The sequence below is a fragment of the Xylocopa sonorina genome, chromosome 10 (genome assembly GCF_050948175.1).
Source record: "Xylocopa sonorina isolate GNS202 chromosome 10, iyXylSono1_principal, whole genome shotgun sequence".
NCBI lineage: Eukaryota > Metazoa > Arthropoda > Insecta > Hymenoptera > Apidae > Xylocopa > Xylocopa sonorina.
In genome coordinates this window covers 2,957,810-2,978,175 of record NC_135202.1, presented here as the reverse complement: position 1 = coordinate 2,978,175, position 20,366 = coordinate 2,957,810, and the positions used below count along the sequence as shown (strand labels likewise).

Here is a 20,366-nt window from a genome sequence, read left to right as displayed (position 1 = left end):
TTCGTACGATTTTCATATATATATTGCAAAGTACTTAATCAATTGTACTGTCTCAAAAATTGTGCGTACCACAAATCACACCAGATAACATAGTATAGTAAACATTTTCACTCATTCACAATAAGGCAACGTTCGTAAGGGTTCCAGTGTCCGTGACACGAAACGCATAGAAGTGAAGATTACAGCATCTTATTCTCGAGTATTCGACTTATAGTTTTCGGGAAACCGTAGACGAGGCCCCGCCGCTTGTTCTTTGTATGAAAACACGAGGATTACTGTCATAAAGGGCGGACTTTTGACGAGTCGCCGGAAAGGATCGGCCTTGTCGATGGCCCGGCAAAGGATCGACTTCATTGGCCTGAAGATCCTCGATTTATTCGGGTTACCCGTGGGGATCCATTCAACCAGCCGAGGATCTTCGATACACAAAAGAATCGCCTCCCTATTTCGTAGCGTTCCGTTTCATGCTTATTCGACCGCGAGCTATTGTTCGATCGTGTCCAAATGGGGCTGGGATCGTTTCGTACGGTGAGGATATGTATCGCTCCTGCTTTATATCGGCTAGATCGACGACTACTTCTCTGTTTCGCGGAGATGCGATTTATGAATTAAATTCGGGGATGGAGCATTGCTTGATATTTCTTCGATCGACTTAACGTTACGCTTGCGCCCTCTTCATTCAGTGGTGCAAGTTGTCGATGTCGTTTTGGTCGAAGATCAAGAGAAAAGCGATACGTTTTGTACGAGTGGAGATACGTATTCAGAGGAATTTCTTATTTTCGATGACTGACTGACGGAGGAGGATGTTAAATGCGTTGAATATGTCGACTTTAAAAACTCAGCCGACAGCTTACTCGACGAATTTCATTGGACGTTACTCTCGCGTTTCAACTCAATTTATTAATTAACTAAATAAACAGCTTTGAAGGCCCGCGATTTCAAGTGTCCCGAATGATACCATAAGTATTGGAAATTTGTTAAATGATGGCGCGAATGTTTGTCGCATGCGATTCTTTTGAAAAGAAAACATCTCCACTGATAGAAATTGGCACTTCGTTTACAGCTTGTTTTTACGAAGAGGGTAGAACAACCTTTTGACTGAATCTCGAATAAAGATTTGTCCTTTTTACCTTACCCTCGTCACTTCACACATTTTTGCACGCGGCTCGTATATTTAACTGCCCCACATGCAAAAATTCACAGAGCGGCAATCTAATCATAACTCAAAGTTCTCTCACCCCGCCTTCTTGTCACCCTCCGCGATAAATTATTCTAAAAATAAATCTTATTAACAACAGGGTTGAAAGTTTGCAAAGGTTGATTACCCGTGGAGGTTTCTTTCATCAGCAGTTTTAAAGAGCTCGTCAACCGGAAACTCAAAGGTGACGTCGACCGATACGCCTCCTCTGAAGCGGCAGCGAGCGAAACAAGGGCGGACAGCGGCGGATCGCGACGGTTCTTTTTTTTCTCCGTTGTTCGCCGTTATAATTCTCCCGGTCGAATTTCGAGCAATGGCTGGCCGGCCCAAGAAGTGTCAACCGGAGATATACGGGCCGAAGAACGCGTGCGTTGTTTCGTGGACGCGGCACGGCTCGTTGGCGAGCAGAGGCCGTCCATTTTCATAAAAGTTGACGGAGGTGGGGCTGGTTGCTTCCGCCGGTCTGGACGCGCCGCCGTTTCCGGCCACGCTCGTCTTCGTCCTCGTCCGCTCGTAAGACCCGCGAGCACTCGTGATTACGGCGTTCTTCCGCACGGATGCTCCTCGTGCGATGCAACCGTCTTCTGTTTTATGATTTCGCGCGACGGAACGCCTTTGGGAAGGACAACAAAGAAGCCGGTTGGCGGTGATCGTTGTTTTCCCTTTTACGCCCATCTCTAAATAGTTCTGACAAACAGCCTCGTATTTATCGCGCGTTTCTTACCTCGCCGATTGTTTCCTCTCCTTTGCGCGTCGCAGTGGTTTCATCGTGCAACCATTGTTTTATATTGTTTTCTCCAGTGGCTTCTTTAGTTTAAAATGAAATTACCTTTGGGTAATATTTCGTCCAGCTCCTTTGCAAGTACTCATTTTTAAAGATCACGTTGTCACGAAATTACGATTATATTATACGAACTATAGCTGACTCTCTTTTCACGCGACGGACGAATCGGTCAATCGCTTTTCAGCGCGCGACACTTTACGCGAACGACTTTCGCCTAAATTGTTTCCCCCACGTTTGCGTTGCAAGTGGAATAGGGCGAGTAACGAGACCTCTTTCTCAATCTCACGTTCACCACTCGCGTTCCGAGGAACTAATTAAAGATCGCGCCTCTTCTTTTCTTCAACAAGTTACGAAAGGATTCCTGGCGGTCGGCTGATTTCGAGATCAGCCACTCGCATACGGTTTGATCGCAGGTTGGTCGTTTTCATTCGACACCGTGCGTTGTCCGGAAAGATCCTCTCGTGGATCCCGTCTCAGATGAAACAGAGATGCGCAGCGAGCTGCGAGTCACGAAAGTACGTACATAGCCGCCCAGCGCGGCAGCACGCCAGCTTCTTAAACAAACATAAGCTTTTAAGCGCGAGCTCGCTTAAACTTGGCGCAACGGAGTTCTGGCCCAGTTAGAACCATGCCCGGGACTTGCAAATTACGGCTACGAAACGCAACGTACGTTCGAAACGGACCAACGAAACGTTCCTCCCTCTTTCCATCGCCGGCCGACCACCCCAGACGAATCCTCCCGCTAACTCGCTGAACCTAATCTGATTCCGTTTCCGTCCCTTCCTTCTCGTGGTCGCCACTCCGTCAAATTGCACCAGGCACACAGGCTAACAATCAGCGTACACACGGACAAGACTTCGGACCTATCGTTCGCAACGGCCAGCTAACCTAAGCTATTCTACACTCGTAATCTGGATGCTGCGGTTGAGCACTTAACAGGTACTTCTTCCGGGTCCGCTGACGTGATTTTAGTTACCGAGAGATCGAGTTCGAGAGGGCGGCATGTTTGTATCGGAAGCTCGTGTTTCAGGGGTTGCAACGACGGTGGTTAGGATTGTTGCGAATCCACTGCTATCGAGACGTTAACGAAAATAAATTAGTCCTTTGACTACGGCAGACTCCGAGACGCACCAGTCGTACCATACGGTAAGGATTGTTTCGCGATGTACACCGTGAACGGTGAAACTTTTTCGTTGGCCGTGCAATTCTGAGAAAGTATACTCAAATAATTAAAACACTCGTACAATATTGTGTTTTATTTGTATTCCGCATTGTTGCATTATAATTTTCCCAAGCGCCTTTAATCGCCAACAGTAGTCAAAGGGTTGATTACAAATCGCATACCGCGTGTGTGAAATAATCGACTTATTTCGGACATTATTCGAATTTTGCTTTAGTTATTGAAACAACGAATAAAGGAATGCGTCCAGCTTCGATCTTCGTGAGAAACGTAAGTTAAACTTCAGTCAGGATTGCACTGTACAAGGATTTAGGTTATGTTGCGCGTAACAGATTGCACTGTACAGAGATTTAGATTGTGTTGTACGTAACAGATTGCGCTGCACAGAGATTTAGGTTGTGTTGCGTGTAACAGATATTAGCTGCATCTTCGCATATGCATTTGTGATCCAATTTGAAAATGGCGCCCGGTTTGTAAATAATTACCTTATTTTCTCCTCGGAAGAGGCGATTGCTGCAATACATTTTACAGACGGCATAGGCGTACATATCGAGAGGGTGGAAACAGGAAACGATTCCACCGAACGTTTCCTCGAATCGGTTGTTGAACGTATAATGGCAACGTTAAAAAGTTCTTACTCTCATTGGGGGAGAGGAGATTCAGGAAAAATTATCGGGATCGATAAAACGGGTATAAATTATTCCCGCTAAAAGCAAAGTTATAAAACGCGATAGGAAAGGAAACGTTTCGTTGTACAAGTGCCCGTTAAAATCATGTATTAAATTTACTCCCCTCTAATATTTATCCGTTTCTTACTTCTGCGACGTATAACTCAGAACCATTTACATTTATGCCCTCTTAAAAAGAAAAAGAAGGAGGTATAGATATACGCGGTAGGTTGAGCGCTAAAATATTGCCAAAACATGTTGCAGAAAGCTGATGATATTGCCCTGAAAATACATATCATTTTATGACAAAGTAAAGCTATTTTATAAAATCATTTCCACTGTCAAACGTTTGCAATTACTGTATTTTCAACTTCACAATTCAGCGTTAAATAATGAGAACTGTCTTTAGATTGTTTTCGAATCACAAACCCCTTTGTCCCTTTAAATTAAAATCAATATACTAAAGCTGCTATTGTTATTCATAATTACGCAAATTAATTTGTATATCGATAATTTCCTCGGAAATATACCGTGTTGCTTGGCGTATCTGTGTAAGTGTAGGAGAATGGATAGCAAGAAAATAGAGAGAAGAACGTTTCGTTCTGTAGTTGCTAGTGAACCCATCGGTGGTGCTACCAAAGTGGCGGAGTCGTGTCTTAGACGCGGAGATGTTAGGCGACAGGTAAAAAATTCTGTTATATGGAAACGAAGGACGAAATAAGTAGCACTCGACTGTGTCACGTGTCTGAAATTATTATCCCTTTATTGGCGAGTGTTAGAAGGCCGGCATAAAATAAAAATAAAGCAAATTCCGAAAATCAAGATACTCGCACGTAATTGATGTGCAGGTAAAGGTTGAAGAAAATAAAATTGCATGCAAGTATCTTTTGTCGTTACGTTCTCTCTCCGCTCATCAACGAAAGAACAACGACCGTGTAATGTTTCGCAAACCAGTCAGAAGTAATAAAGGAAGGAGTCGACTTCATCTTCCGGTAGATAGTTCGTACGAGGGGATCAACTCTACGAGCGTTTAATGATATTGACTGCAACGCAGATGGAGGTTGGGGGCGCGCGATGGTGTAAACGGCGAATGTTCAATGGCGGCCTATCTCGAGTCGACTTCAATGGCTGTTTTATGGCGAATCAGATAAAGACACGACCCTACTTCTTGGGGTTGCGGTGAATACGTTTCACGACTTGCTACCGGTGATCATTTCTTCGACGATCGATTTCATCGAATCGCTCTATTTTCGTTCGCAAAAAAAATATTTCGCTCTTCTCCATCGATTTACGACGTACGTGCGTTCTGTCGTTCAAATTTTTAGATTTCGTATTACATTTAACAGTTTGCAACAGAAATTACCTTTGATACGCAGTTATAATATAATTGGTGAAAGTAGAAGGAGGAATCACTGATATCGTTCGTAGAATTATTAAAAGAAAAAAATTGATGGACACGTAAAAGTAAAATTCGGGTATTTCCAAACTGTAGCAACCGAATGGTCGACAATGTACGAACTCCAGGAATTTCGTACCGGGGGTGGAATCAGTCTAATGCATTCAGTCGGTGACTATCGATCGGATCGAACGTGAGAACGAATGTCGACACGAACGATACGACTCTTTAACGACAGTAACCCGGGGGCACGTGTCGGAGTGTGAAAACTCTCTGGGGGATCATTAGAATACCACGTAATCGCGTGTGTCTATCACTCTCCGTGAGAATCGATGGCCACTCGAATAGAACCGAAATCGGGGGTTAAAACGAATAGCGTCGAACGAGATCGGAGAAAGGAAGGAATGATTTTCCTTGTAGAACATACACGCGGACAGATTTAAGTGCTTTTTACAAATAGAAGCTACGAAACCATTCGACCTATTCCCATATTATAAGTTCTCCGTTGTGTTATTTTTCTCTTACCTATTTCATTGCGTCGTGTAAGAACGATGGATAAATTCCTATAAAAGTTCGCAAGAGGATTTGAGAATCGAGGAGATCGCGGTAGGAGAAAAGGGGTGAGTCAGGTGGAGATATGAAACGTCATCTTGACACGACGTGACGCCCGCGGCGGAAGTCGTAAGATCGCGAGGGTCGGGCGCGATCGTAAAATCGTATCGTAAAATTCAAAATAAAAGAAAGACGTAACGTCGCTTGACAATAAAGTATCGTTCTGTGCGTGGTGCCTCGCATGCACGATGCCTATCGCGATAAAATAACGGCTCCACCCTTTTAATGGGGCGTGTCGGTACTGAGAGAAAATCTGCTACTAGCGGCCGACGCGCTTCCGTTTCTCTGTTAACGCTACGACGTTAAAGTCGTTTCAGACGTCGACTGAACCTGATTCTGCGGCAAGTTTATTTGTTTATCTATGTAGCTGGAAGGGTGCCGATTGCTATTTAAAGTAAAAGCGCGTGCAAGTATTTATCGATAGCAAGTAAGAATAGAATGAAGCAAACAGGTCTGCATGACTTGAGATTTGATGAAAATTAAAAGTACAAATTGACTGTTTCGGTGATAAGTTATGCTTAAACGATGACTATGTTGGAGTGTGCATTTCAGAGTGGAGTTGTTCCGATTGTCGATTAAATTGCAGTTCAATTTAAATTCAAAGCGAGTTCGAATAAGAGAAAAGTTGGAACGTTCTGGTGTCGAAGGCACCTGTGATGACAACACGGTTATTATTCATGAAAAATCGACGGAATCAAGGTAGTTCCTGGACAATAAAGAATAGTACACGCTCGCGCACAATTCTCTGCCACTTCTCGGAGGTATCGCCAGATTTATTCGGTCCTTTAAGCGTCACGTTTATTACCTGTACCGGTGGCAGCAGCCTGTCCAGGCCAGCAGAAGAAAATAAAATAAAGCGGCGAGCAGTTTCTCCTTTTAACGACGCGATACCCGACTACCGTTGAACGTCCAAAATGTTCACGGTTTATAGTCACGCTATATACTCTCCAGCGACGTTTATGAGCCTCCCTGTCAATATAATGCGACAGATTTCGCGAACTGTCGGACCGAGTCCTGACAGACCGGGTACGTGGTGTTCAAAGCTACTCGAACCGCAAATCCTCTCTGGATTTCGTTTTCATTCGCCTTTTGCAATCGTACATCCCATTCGTGAACGAGAATCGTTTCGACTGTACTTAAGGTATGGTAGAGATGTAATAGTTGTACGAAATGAGAGTGAAAGTGCTTGAAAGCATTTGCGGCACAATTATTGAACTGTATTTCACGCGTTCCACGCTTTTAATAATTCAAGCTCAGTGATTCGAGAGCGTTCCAAAGCAACGACGTCTATCGCGAAGGGTGGAAATATCATTCGGTAGTAAGGATCGGGGAACTCGCACGCAAATTCGTCGTGTTATTTATGAAACAGAAGGAATACTAAACGCCGGAGGCATGAAATTCATCGGTGGATGCCTGGCGGCGCTCGATATTACTTCTTTCCGAAGTCGAAGGTATCCGCAGCCCGGCAGGTAGGTTTGAAGTTTCTCGGTCCAGCAGCGGCAACGATTTACGAGGTCCCAGCGGTACCGACTATCTTCCCAGGAAGTAATACCTTTTTCTTGGTGCGAATACCAGATACCAGATCCCGGTATATTTTCCATGCTTCCTCCGTCGCTCCGTGTACCTCCGGTTCCGCGGAGGGTGTCTACTGACCCAAGGGGTACGAACGAACCAATCTTTCGGTACGGCGGATCCCCATAAATTCTTTCACGCAGATTCTAGCCGGAACACGCCGCGAAATCGTGGATTACGATGTTCGGGTGCAATCAGCTTCCGCTTCAACTACTTCCCCCCATACGCTGTCTCCGTCGTTCCGACGTTTCACGGCGTTCCCGCGACCTCTCCACCCGCGATTATTGATTTCCATTCTCATTCGACGCCATTTAATACGAGCGAACAAAGAAGCCCCCGACATCCGTCGATCGCATTTATTTCAAACGGTGCCACGATTTCATCTAATTCATTGTCCCGTCCAAGTTCCATCGATATAAACCAACCAGCTTTGTCTCTGCGCGTTAATCCCATCCCACACCCCTTCCCTCCCCCTGTGCCATCCCTTGATCCCCGTGGAACTTTATCGACGAACACTCCATCGTCTATTTTCTCCGTCGATTCGACGCCCGATCGGGGCCAAAGATTTTTTAACTTTCTCTTTAATCGCCCTCCGCTTTATCTCCTGCACCGGAACTTTAATACCTTCTTGGATCCTCGGACCTACCCCTCTTTGCTTCCACTTTTTACTTCTCGTTCGTAACCCTTTTTTTGCCAGCGTCCGGTACAAGTTGCGGATAGATTTCATCGAGGACTACCTAGACGATCTTCTGTGTCGTCGGTAGCTGTAGCCACGTTCGACATTCGTCTAGCGCGTTCTCAGCCGCGCGCAACAACTCGAGGCTGCCCCCGCAAAAGTCCGTTCCCAGCCAACCGAGCCATAATACGCTATAACAGTCTTCGCTGTGAGGATATTACCAGCGTGTTTAACAGCGTCGATGTAAGAACTTGATTTATTCGGCGCAACATTGCCGAAGAAGTTGCCACTCCGACGATAGCAAGCAGAAACAATGTAGCGAGGAATACCAGGCCAGAATTCGTTACAGCAGGCAACGTAAATGCAGGGGGAGGAGAGGAGAAAGTCAGAAAGGAGACGAGGATGTCAATCGACGGAAGACGACGGAAAGTAGAAAGCATGGGCACAAGACGGCTAAACTCAATTACAAAAGTTACGAGCTCACAGCTCTCGAAGCTTCTTTTCTCCTCCTTTAACCAACCAACGAGCTTTGCAGCTCGTGTCGATGGCGTGCCTCCGTCTCCTTTTTTCTTTCCCACCCTCTTCGTTCCCATCGCGATCGTTTCGGCTCCGCGCTTCCGTCTTTTCTCGCCAATTTTCGTGCCATCGCGACGCGTCACGGTTCTTTAATATGCAAGGCACGAACGGCAGACAATGTGAGAGAGAAATGGCGGGCTCCGAGAGCCAGGGGAGGCGCGCGAACCGCTGGGGATCGTTTGTGCGAGACGAATAAGGACCAGACAGAGGTGACAGGGACGAAGGGGGCGACGAGGTGAGCGGATGGAACACCGAGGCGGAACCGGAACAGGAGTAGTGGAGGCGACTTCACCGTGTACGAAATAGAGATGACAGTTCCATGCGTTTCGGATAATGCATTTCCCTCGGATTTCGTTTCAGCCGATTATTTCGAACCCAGCGGATCCCATCGTGTCGCGAGCCACCCTCCCCAAAGCGAACCGCAATTATGTCAGCCGTGAAATTCTCATTTATTATTAATTCAGCCCCGTTACGGTAATGCGTCGTTTAGCGATGGGTGCAGTGTACTTTCTTTTTCGAAAGCGACTAAGTTTCGCTCGGCGAAGTCTTTTAAGGACAGAGTTTGTTGGCAGCGCTTGAAGACGAAAAGTTTTCAAATCAGAAAGTTATCGCACACGTCTTGGAAGATCCGACGAAGATTAAAATGAAAAGAAAGGACCGTTCACCAGATACGTAAATACAAAATTATTGCGGATAACCGATGACAGAGTTTCGCTTGCAACCCCCGCTGGCTTAATTAAGAGTATCGTGCATCCGACGGTAAACAAAAACTGGTTTACGCGAGCGAGGCGTGGGTACACGAAGTTCCGCGAAGCCACGCATTTTTGTCGCGGCTATAATAAGCCCGCGGACTATAACGGGTATTGTTTTAGACGCGAACAATGCATTACGGTGGAGCATTGCGGTTACATCACCACCGCATAGACAATACTAGCGCGGTCGGACGTTGAACGAAACGTCGTTACGAGGTGCGCGGCAGTGTTATATCAATTTCGCGTCCCCCAACTTTCACGGGATACCACCGTCGCATCGCTCAATTTATATCGTGTTCCCGCGTTGCTTCCAATTTGAACTTCCACCCCTTGCCAGCCGGATTATTAGAAAACCTCACCGCCGCGAGGTAGAAGCGAGTCGGGACGATCGAGGCTCGCCTATCGCGGCGACGTAATTTTCCAGCCGGTGGAATGTTACAATCTATCCGTCGTTTATTCCCAGGCGTTTCGTAACCATCTTTTATACGCGTCCGCGTCGCGACGCGACGTTTCGACACGGGTCCCGGCGTAAAGGAGAATTCAGATGGGAAATACGATAAAACATCCCGCTCGGCCCCTGTTTGTACCGTGAAAGGGGATGATACGCGGCAGGGTTGGCGGCAGTCAGGGGTAGCGAGGCGAACGAGAGACAGAAATGGCTGCGGGTTTGTCATGTCCGGCGTGGAGATGACAGTTCCGTTCGTCTTAAAGTTTGTTGTCTTTGGCCGTGCGGGGGGTTGAAGGGCGCGGAATCGTTACGTGACGAAACTGCGTTAACGCTGTGCTGGTTGGCGTGGCGCGTACGGAGGAAATGAGTTTCACCCGAAGGGTGGAGGCCTCGCGAAAAGGGTGCCCTTCCACTCGAACCTACGCGGTCCGGTAATATCATTATCCTTGGCGTAAAGATAAAGCGAAGATTACCGTCGATCATCGCATTCCATCCCTTCCTCTCTCTCTCTCTCTCTCTCTCTCTCTCTCTCCCTCCCTCTCTCGTTGCTCGTCGGATCGCGTGTCGCGGTTCCTTCGTCCGCCGAAGGAAACACGCGAGCATCTCGTGCTGGAATCTCAAACAAGCCGGAACTGTTTGCTCTTCGAAGGCGCCACCCCCTTTGGCCGAAGATTTACGGGCTGATTCGGTTATCGCGAAATTGAACGACTCCATTCGGTCCTCTTCGTTGCTGGCGAAATGATGAAGTGGTTGGAACGTTACACGTGACGGTCCGAAACTGCTGCCCGCTTTTCGATGCTTTGGCTTGTGTTTAAGGGCAGATGGAAAGGGGTCGATTGATATGTTACTTGGATTGACTTGACGAACTAATGCGACGATGAGTTTTCTCTTTTCTTAGCTTCTGCGCGATTTTCTTTTACTCTCTCTGCCTTTATAATTAGGAGAAATTTAAGTCTGCGAGATGTTACAGAATACACATAACGCAAAAAATATACGAAATATTGAAAATATAATAATTTTAATTTAACAACTATGCTTTAGTCCACCATTATAGATAGAATAGTATATTGTTTGATTTTAATTAATAAGTTTTACTAATAAAGTACGAAGCTCGTCTAATTAATCGCGCATTTAAACCGCAATAGATTACGTTCTGTTATCGTTTAGTTTGCGCTGAACATGTCGCGAAGGCATTCAAACGAAATCTTTAATCGATAACCGTGAACTCGGTGTCGGAACGTTCAAGAAAAGAGCCAACAAAGGACGCCCCTCGGGGCTTGTGTAATAATTTCCCCGACGTTTGACGATACATCAATTCGTGTCCGATCGCGGAGCGCGATCGATGCTCGGAACTTTCAATCCGCGTCGATATTCCGCGCATTGCCCATAAATATTAAGTTCTGAGAAGATTGAAAAGGTCGAGTGGCTGTTCGCGCCTCCCAAGAGACAAACAGGAACCGATGCCTCTTGTTCCCGTTCATTTTTAATCTCTGTTTGCCCGCTTCGTTCTCGCCGAAAGCCAATCCGAGAGGTCGTTTCCTCGTCTTCGTTATCGTTCGCGTTTCGTTCGACTACGTCTCCCGTATACAACAGGAACGTACGAGCGATCGCTTCGAATCTCCTCTCGAACGAAGAAAGAACGCAAGTACTCGCGAATAACCGGAGCAAGCAATGGCTTTTCCGAGCAAGAAACCAGAGGGAGGCGAGTTACGCGGCGAGTCTCGTGAAATTCGATCCTAGCTGAAACGCTCCAACGTCGCCCGCAAATGCAACTACTTAGGGGCGAGATACCGTTGAATGTCGTGCAAAGTGGTGGACACGCGCGTTGCTTAGTGCTCCTCGTGGTTGCCTGCGAAACCGAGCGCCACGGCGCGGTTAATTCTTACCTGGGAAGCGACGAATGCCGGCGATGCATTCCTGGTGCACGAGCAATTGCACTCTTCTCAAGACCGAGACGATGCACGTTTAGAAGAAGAAAGGATCGCGATGCGCGATCAGGTCGAATCCATTTTGCGCTGGCTGTCGACAAGCGCTTCGATTGTGAACCTGAAATACTTTAGTTGGGCAAAATTAATGCTACAGATCATCGTAAAATAATAATAGAAACAGATTATACGGTAAAAATTAAAAATAGAAAAATCGATTAGCCTTGTTCTTAAGTGCGTGCGTGTTCGCGCGCTTGTTCAGTAATCGCGTGAGCGTCGTACGCGACGACGTTTTTAATCGCGCGGCGAGGAGGAAGCCTGGAAACCGGTCAAACTGAATTTGCATTAATAGCTCGCACCGTCCATTAGCCTGGTAACTGAATTTTTGTTTTATTCTACGGGCGGGGCGCGCGCGAGCGCGACGAACCGTCGTTTAACGAAGTCACAAAGCGAACAATGTTACGGACAGCCTCGCTTAATGGTCGATCGAGCGTGCGTTTCGCGATTACGTCAATTAATTGCCGATACTAATATCCAACGATGCTCCTTGTACACAATTTTCCGCGCGTGCGTGCTGTCGTTCGTTCCCCTCCCCCAATAAACATTTACCGTTTTTAGCGAACGATGACGTTCCGCTGTAAGAAACGTGAAATATGCATCCGTTCAACGGACGACATAATTTGCTTTTTGATTTATTACACGGCAATGGATGTCGCGCGATAAATCGAACGCCCTTTCAGAAGTGACGTGCTTTTAAGGGAGCGACCGTTTTTTAGGGGTGCGCTTCTTCTTTTTTCTTTTTTATGAAACATTCAACATGGACGGGGAATTTTTCAGATCTGAGATTAATCTTCCGAATGTCAGTTTGTAGAATATTAATTTATGTTATAAATTCTCAATAACGCGGATGATCACAATTTGCGTATCAGATTATTCAAGGAAGATTCACTCTATTGCGCTTCGCTCTTTAATTATTGATGTAACGATGAATTTTCCGCTCAGTTTGGTTAAATATATTACACAGCACACATCCATGACACCACTTGAAAAATATAAAAAGTACGCGAAACCCAAAATATTTGGACACATTGTAAAAAACGAGATACTCGCTAAACGCACCATTTCCTCTAAAGGAAATGAAACACAGCGAAAGAGTGACGCCTAGATGAAGAAAATGGAGCGTGCAGGGTCGCTTCTAGAGCGACCCAAAAACAATTTCCAGTATCGAGAATCCAGCGCTTCCTCGAGCAATCAACCATCAGCGTCGCGCGTATCTTAAAGTCCGCCTTAAAGAAGGAATGTCGTCGCAGGGAGCGTTCGCAGACATGCCGAGGGAGGAATAAAACGTACCGTAGATTTGCTTGGTTCTTATGGACTATGGATCCGATGTGCAGTCGAGTCGAACAGCTAATTCGAAACGTGCGACGACTCGGAATGTCGAGGCAATGCCGATTCTTCACCGGCCATGCGAAAGAGTTGCCGTTTCACAGGGGGATGAAATAAAGGACGAGGAGGGGTTTCGAATGTGTCCACCGTTTCTGAAATTCCCACGGAAAGGTGGACCCTTTGAACGGAGTTCATCTGTTTCTTGATCGATTTATCGGGAAGCATTCTTTTGGGCTACGCGATTTCTCGCCATTCGATGCGTATTTCCCGTCGGATGATAAAGAAATTATGAGAGAAGCGCGCGGTATTTGAGGTACAGGCGAGAAGAAAGGGATCGTGAAGGGAAAATCGAGTGAAAGAGGGCGGATGGACGTCTAAATGGAAGGGTGTTTATCCATGGATGTTTGCTTTGCCGGTGGTGCTCTTCAGATCGACACTCGAGGGTCTGCGATGATCGTTCTATACTACTGTGTGGCTTGAACGGATCAAGCACTGATTTCGCGTAACCTCTCGTCGATCTCGCCGCGTCCACGCGCCATTTTAATTAAACTTTGTTACTTTTTACAATTTCTCAACACCATAATACACATACCAGGTAATTAAAAATTCGTAAATTAACTCGCTGACCACGTTTTCAACGTTGCGTATGCTTTCTATCCAAGTCTGTGGAGAACGAAATGGGTCAGTGCGAAAAATTCCATCAAATTTTGAGATTTTTTCAAATAACATTCCCATTCGTTTGCATTTTCCAGCAATTACGAGAAACGCAACGTACTCAAAATTTACCACTCATAAAAGTAAGGGAAAAGAAAAACGAAACGCTGCTAGTAATTATCCAATGAAGATATCTTCCGAATAACGTTCCTCTTCGTAGTAAGTCGCGGGTTCATCAAGATCCTTTGCTCGATTCTTCAAAAAGGGCCGTTGCACCTTTAATTCGTAGTAGTAAAACGAACTTCGACTCGGTCCATCGACTCTTGTTGGTCTCGTTAAGACCGCGAAAGTGCATTTGGATGATAAACCGCGCAGTCTTCCCCAGCTCTCATTCGGACGATTCGCGCGGAATTCCTCGGCGTGCAATCCGGCACGCGTAATTTCGACGCGGCCAGGGAAAATGCCCGCCTGTTTTTCACCGCGTTTATTTCGTCGTAAATATTCGAGCTCGCTCCCTCGCTTTTACCTGCTCGCTACTACGGACGACCGTAGTCGCTCGCCACGAAACGACCTCCGTATACCATGTCCGGCTACAGTCACGTCGCGCGCACCGTTCACATTTCTTGCGATAGCAACCATTCGCTGGAAATATTGTTAACGATTTTAATCAGCCAGACCTATGCATTTGATAAAATCGTCCAGCTTTACGGGCTTTCGTTCGAAAATCTCATCCCCAAGCGCGATTAAGCTTCATTTCATTATTTCGTTCGAATTTTGTTTAAACTACGAGTGGAAAGCCACGTAAAACGGCCGCGTAAAAAGCCACGGAAAAGCTTGCGATATAATTACCGATGGCTCTCGTCTCGACTACGGATACGATTGTTCTTCAACAGGGATGATCGTAATGAAAGACTTAACAGCCGCACAGCTCGCGATACTTATTTGTCCCTGAATGCTCGACGGTAATAGCGTCGAGACGCAAGCTCGACGAGTATCCAACCGGATGGTTCTCGCATAAGAAGACCAGTATTCCCACTGGTGGACCGACGGTTTTTCTAGTTAGGTAGGGTCTCGGAATAATCGTCGAAACAAGAACTATTCGATGTATAAGCGGCCATATGGCGAAGTTAGTGAAAGCGTCGCGGAGACCTCCGGGAGAGAGCACAGTGGCAATTCCATAGGGCAGTTACCCTGGTCAGCATGGCATTGTCCGGTCGGTAGCCGCAATGCGACGTGGAACACGTCGCCCTTCCACCAGTTGCCGGCGTTTCTCTCTGTCCCGAAGTGGAAGTTTTAGGCCGGGTCGTTGGTTGTTAGCGAAGTAACGAACTCAGACGGGATTTCCATCGGTCGGCCTCCATCGAACCCGCCTAGCGTATTTTCTCGTTAAGATGGTGTTATACATTTTCGCTGATGTACGGAGCATTACGCGGACACTGTCGACTGGAAATTTGAGAGGAGATTCCGCAGGGCGGAATGAAGGAAAAATGAAGAGTAGCAAATTTACGTAGAAGCTTTAGTTTTCGAGGTAAACGGCGTTGAAGGAACCGCGCGTTTCAATAGTACGAGTCAGCCATTAGCGCGACGCGTGGTCAGCCGCGGCGCACCCGTTACGGACTCCTACTACTTGACGGATCTTCAAACTCGTTTTTCGTAAAAATGAAGCACGAAACAGAATTTTTTATTCTCGATTTTCCTTTTATTTTGGCTCGTAGAAGCACTCCTGGAATTTTTTACCACCAGTTACTGAACATGTATTTTCACCTCGTGAAGTTTTATTCTTTTTTCTGTGTTTCAGCGTTATTCTCACTTCTTTCTCGTGGTATTGCTTGTTCTTATTGTTAATGTTCCCTCCGGTGTCCTTATGCTGTTTTTTCCGCAACTGAAATCTCGCGTCAACAACTCCTGAATTATTTGTCTCCCTGTTTCTGTGCTATTCTTGCTTCTTTCACATCTCTGTTTTATAACATGGTTTGTACAACCCTATTGTTATGTAATATTCCTACTGGTATACTCCTGTGGTATTCTGTTCTTTAATTGGAATCCCCTTCTTCTGCATTGCATTTTTTATTATTAAGTTTCATATTTCTATACATTTCACAGTTTCTATTTTTCTGAGGAGAGGGACGTGATTTTATTTACCTTTGGAATTCCTTCTGCACATGTCTTTGCGTTGCTTTTAGTGCAACCATTTTTCATTTCTTAAAAAGCACAGTTCTTTCCGTTGCTGGAATTCCGCTGGGAATCTGCCCTGGTGATACGATTGTGTCTCCAAATGTGGATATTTTTCTAAATTCCAATTTCATCGTCTACGATACTGTGCATCAGTTTTCATTCTTGCTTCGCGTGCTCCGAGTTTCCCATCAGGTTCAGTGCCTCGGGGACTATCGAGGCCGTAGAAATAATTAAAAATACCATCAATTTCGTTTGTATTCGAAAACCACGAAAACGTCCTGTCCAACCGAACCTTTTCAGCGTTCGTATTTCCACCCTCCAATTCTACCCAAATATTCCGCTTCTGTTTAGTCAAACTACACCGTACCTATCCCCCTTCCGTTTCCTTGTTTTTCCATAAAATACCTGTCAAGGCTTTGCCAGCGAAAAGCCAGAAACAAAAGTATCCATACGAAGAGATACGGCAGGCGCGCGAAATAATTAACAAGCGAGCGGAACGATACGCGGCGAGTGGCAGCGACTATTCGTATTATTCGCGATGAATGCTCGAGCGATTCGGAAGAATCCGCGCGGCGGTGAGACCGGGATAAGAGGGATAAAGACGAGGAGAAACGCGGCCGGATTCCAATCAGCTGCGACAATGCCGTCGGACGCGTACGAGACGCGGCAAGACTCGCAATTCGTCAAGGCTGGGAGGGTGTAAGCGACACGTTCGTACGTGTGCACGCGTGTCCTACGCTTCAATTTTGTCGCGGTGATGGATTCCTCTGACGCGCACAAAGAAAGGGGGTTTTGATTGGAAGCAGGCGCGGCCAAGTCGAATCCTTTTGTTCGTTTTCGACGTTGCCGGACAAATCTCACCGGCAAGCGTTCTCCGTTACGTTCGACATGAGATTCGGAACCGCTGGGACGACGAAGGGTTAAATGCCGGGAGGACTCCTTTCGACTAGAAATCTCGAATACTGGTCTCAATAAGCATCGTTCTCGATGGCGTGTCTCGTGAACCGCGCGAGAAGAACGAGAAGGATCCATTGCAGCTGAGATGAAAGTCGTTTCGATTGAATCGCCGAGGGGGTGGATCGCATCGATAGCGATACCGCAACCCGTTCACCCTGTATTCTTTGTGCTCGACGATAAAACTCCGCCACCCACCTTTTCCTTTTCTTACCGCGCCCTTTCATCTCTCGAGATCGCCTCTTCTCGCGCATCAATATTTATCAATTATCCGCACCTTGATGCTATCTCGAGGCACTCCATCCCGTGGCTGCCCATCGAATTGCAAATGTCACGGTTCCATCGGTTTTCAACCCTCTCTGTTCTTCGGGGCATCTCGCGTTAACCAATAAAACTATTCAAACCTGAATTGCTCTTACTCGTTTCGATTACTATATACGACAACTGTAATACCATTTACGTAGACGTAGGAACATGCGACTTATCTTTTATCGTTGCAATTCTCAATTATTCAACTTTCCCTACATTTCTAAATTTTAACACCATGATAACGGTAACAAATTACTTCTCGACGATCTTCGCAGCATCGTAGCGGCGGTCTTCGTCAACAGGGTCAAGGCAAACGTCCTCGGTGCGGATTTAATCCTCGCGAGAGAACGCACGGCCACGCTCGATACATAACTCCGAGCTATCCGCTGTTCCTCGCGCGACAACCTGAAAGCTACCTTACGTGCTTCCTTTCCCCTGTTCTTTTTCATCCGCCCCAGCATCACTCCTTTCTAGACTTCGCCCACGCCATCCGCCCCCGCGTTCCAGATCCATCCCTTCTCTCGCCCTCGACCGTTTCCTTCGTCTGCAGTTGCTGTCATCCGACGTTCTTACCCCTCTTAGATCTTGTTTTCTTTCCTCTCTCCCGTTCCAGCGCGCGCTTTTTTTCCTTTCCTCCATCGTATCCTGGCGTATCCGACCGCCGACGGACATAAAACTTCATAAAGAGGGAGACGCCCTCCGGGGACTGTTCGCGCTCCAACAAATATTTTCAGATTGTAGCCAGAGCAGCCGGAGCTGCGTTGCGCGGCAGGACGCGTTATTAAAATTTACACAAGGCACAATATGGGGCTTATTAAGTGCACCCGCGGTAAAAAAACACAACCGTTGCACGCTCGCGAAATATCCGCTGTTCTTTCGCTCAACGTCTTCTCCCCTTTCCGACTGTTTTCCGCGGTTTATCCGCGAACAACTCGACCCTTTCGCGACGGAACACCGCGAGAAGTAGCGTCGCGTCGTTCGTCGTCAGGTAGGCGTCCGTTCGCTTACCCTTTCAAGCTTCCTCTGCGACTATTTTCAGTGGATTACATCGATAAACTTTTATAATCGGATAATGTAAATAAAAAACAATTCTTTGCGGTAGATACTTCTAATAGGCGTTGTATACGAAATTTAATAGTCAACGAACTGCAATTTCTTTCCACTGAAGCTTTACTATTTACGAGAGGCGCAGAACTCTCGAGCAATCCTCTCACTCTGTTTTCGAACAGTTTTTCTAGGGATTGTACGAGCTACGTGACCGAGCAACGCCATTATAAAGCAATAAGGTATTAAACTCGAAGACGCAAACCAATTTTCGAATCTTCCACGTCCCCTCGGCTAGCCCCTGGGGGTTTCGGTTCGGTGAATTGCTCGGAGTGGCTTTAATTTTTAAGTCCTACTTCCTCGCGCCGACGCGTCGAGTGCTAGTCTTGTTGCATATGGGAACGCGTTAATTCAACTGGCGACGCGAATCCTTCCGAAGCAGAATGATAAACGAGATCACTGAAAATTCATTTGAAGAGAAGTAATTATGAAAACGCGAGTCAGGCTTGGCCAACGAGAAACGAAAGAATACGTGACCGTGCGTGGGACACGCTCGAAAGAGCCGCAGCAAGCGGCGCTTGAAAAAGGAAGCGAAGGGCCCTCGCGTTTCGCAACAACGCTCGATCCCTCGACGCGGAAGGTATTAAGGACGCCTGGAAGGGAGCCGCGCGGCCCTCCGCGAATGGAAATGCACGCTCGCTCGTGTAAACGGTCTCTCTCATTCTCTGCTAACCCGCGACGAAGTTCGCTCGCCCGTGAAATGGGCCAGCCGCTTTCGGTTGGTCCCGCGTTCTTCTTAACTTTCCAAACTCCACCCTCGTAAAACGACGACTTTATCGTTCGCCAGCAACGCGACGCGTCCTCGAGGTCAGCGCGAAAGGCGGAGCCGCGCGTTGCGCGCTCGAGAGTGGCGAAGGTCGTCGGGAGGAAATAATAGACGGTGATACACGCGGGAGGTCGGCCGATCGTGTAGCCGGTGGCTATAAAAATATAAGCACGGCTACGTAAAGCCAGGGACGACAGGAATATGCTTTTAGCTACCTTTTTGTCCGCAACGTGAAACTTTTTCTGTGCGTCGTGCTCGTTCGGACGAGCTTACAGAACTCCTCCAAGTGTGCTTATAGTTAGCGCGGAATTTTCTCGCGTTTAGTCCTCGACGATGGATTCGTCGAGGTTAGCCCTGTTTTTTATTTACCGCTCCGTTTGCTTTCTGGTACATCGTCGTTGGCCGATAGGGTGGCGAAGGATGTCTACTTTTGGACTGTCCAGGTCCTTGTTGGTCCAAGGACGTGTTCTCGTTGACGAGGGTGTTCCATTTCCGTCGATGGGAGCCACTTTTGGAGTAACGTGTGATCAGTCGATGATCACGGTCTTCTCAGCTGAGGATGAGCTCGCCAACAGTCATTTTAGTTAATTGGAGCGCACGGTGTTTGCGATTCTGCTTACAACTTCCTTTTTTAGAAAGTGGCGGAGGTCGCACAAGAATGGATTCATACTTTCATAGGCGGATTGAATAAAGTTTCTTGTAATAATAAAAAGGAAAATCTTCAATTTGTTTCTATGGACAAACAATTTTTCATTTTTATGAAAAAAGTGTAATCATTTGTTTTCTGTTCTATCGGAAACTAAGGAGTGTGGATTTGAATTAATCCGACTCTCGAGTGTAGAATCGACGGTCATAGAAAATGAAAATACCGCGTCACATTTTTCCCTTTAATTCAGTTATTGTAATAACAGAAGTTCGAACGATTAAAGTTTACAAAGACGGGACTCAATTTATTCCAAGTTTCGTGTTTATCGCAATCCCTTCAGCCTCTAAGTCTTTTAATTAAAAATCTTTTCAGGCGACTTTGAAGCGCAACTTCTTCGCTCGACCACCACCCCTCCGACTCGTCCCTATCGCAACTAACGATTTTAACCTCTGCTATTGGATTTCGAATTCGCGTTCACAGAAGAAAGAAGCTTCTCGCGAACACGCGTAACCGTGATGGCATAAAATACGGATATCAACGGGAACACAGCGAGTTTCGTAGGTCGCGAACCGTATAATTCGCGCG

At 46.6% G+C, this 20,366-nt stretch overlaps 1 protein-coding gene across 3 annotated transcripts in view; it reads left to right on the top strand.

Annotated features, from left to right (window-relative positions):
* Positions 1-20,366, top strand: part of Glurib (Glutamate receptor IB) — a 208,665-nt gene that overhangs the window by 58,315 nt on the left and 129,984 nt on the right. The gene's annotated exons all lie outside the window — the stretch shown is intronic.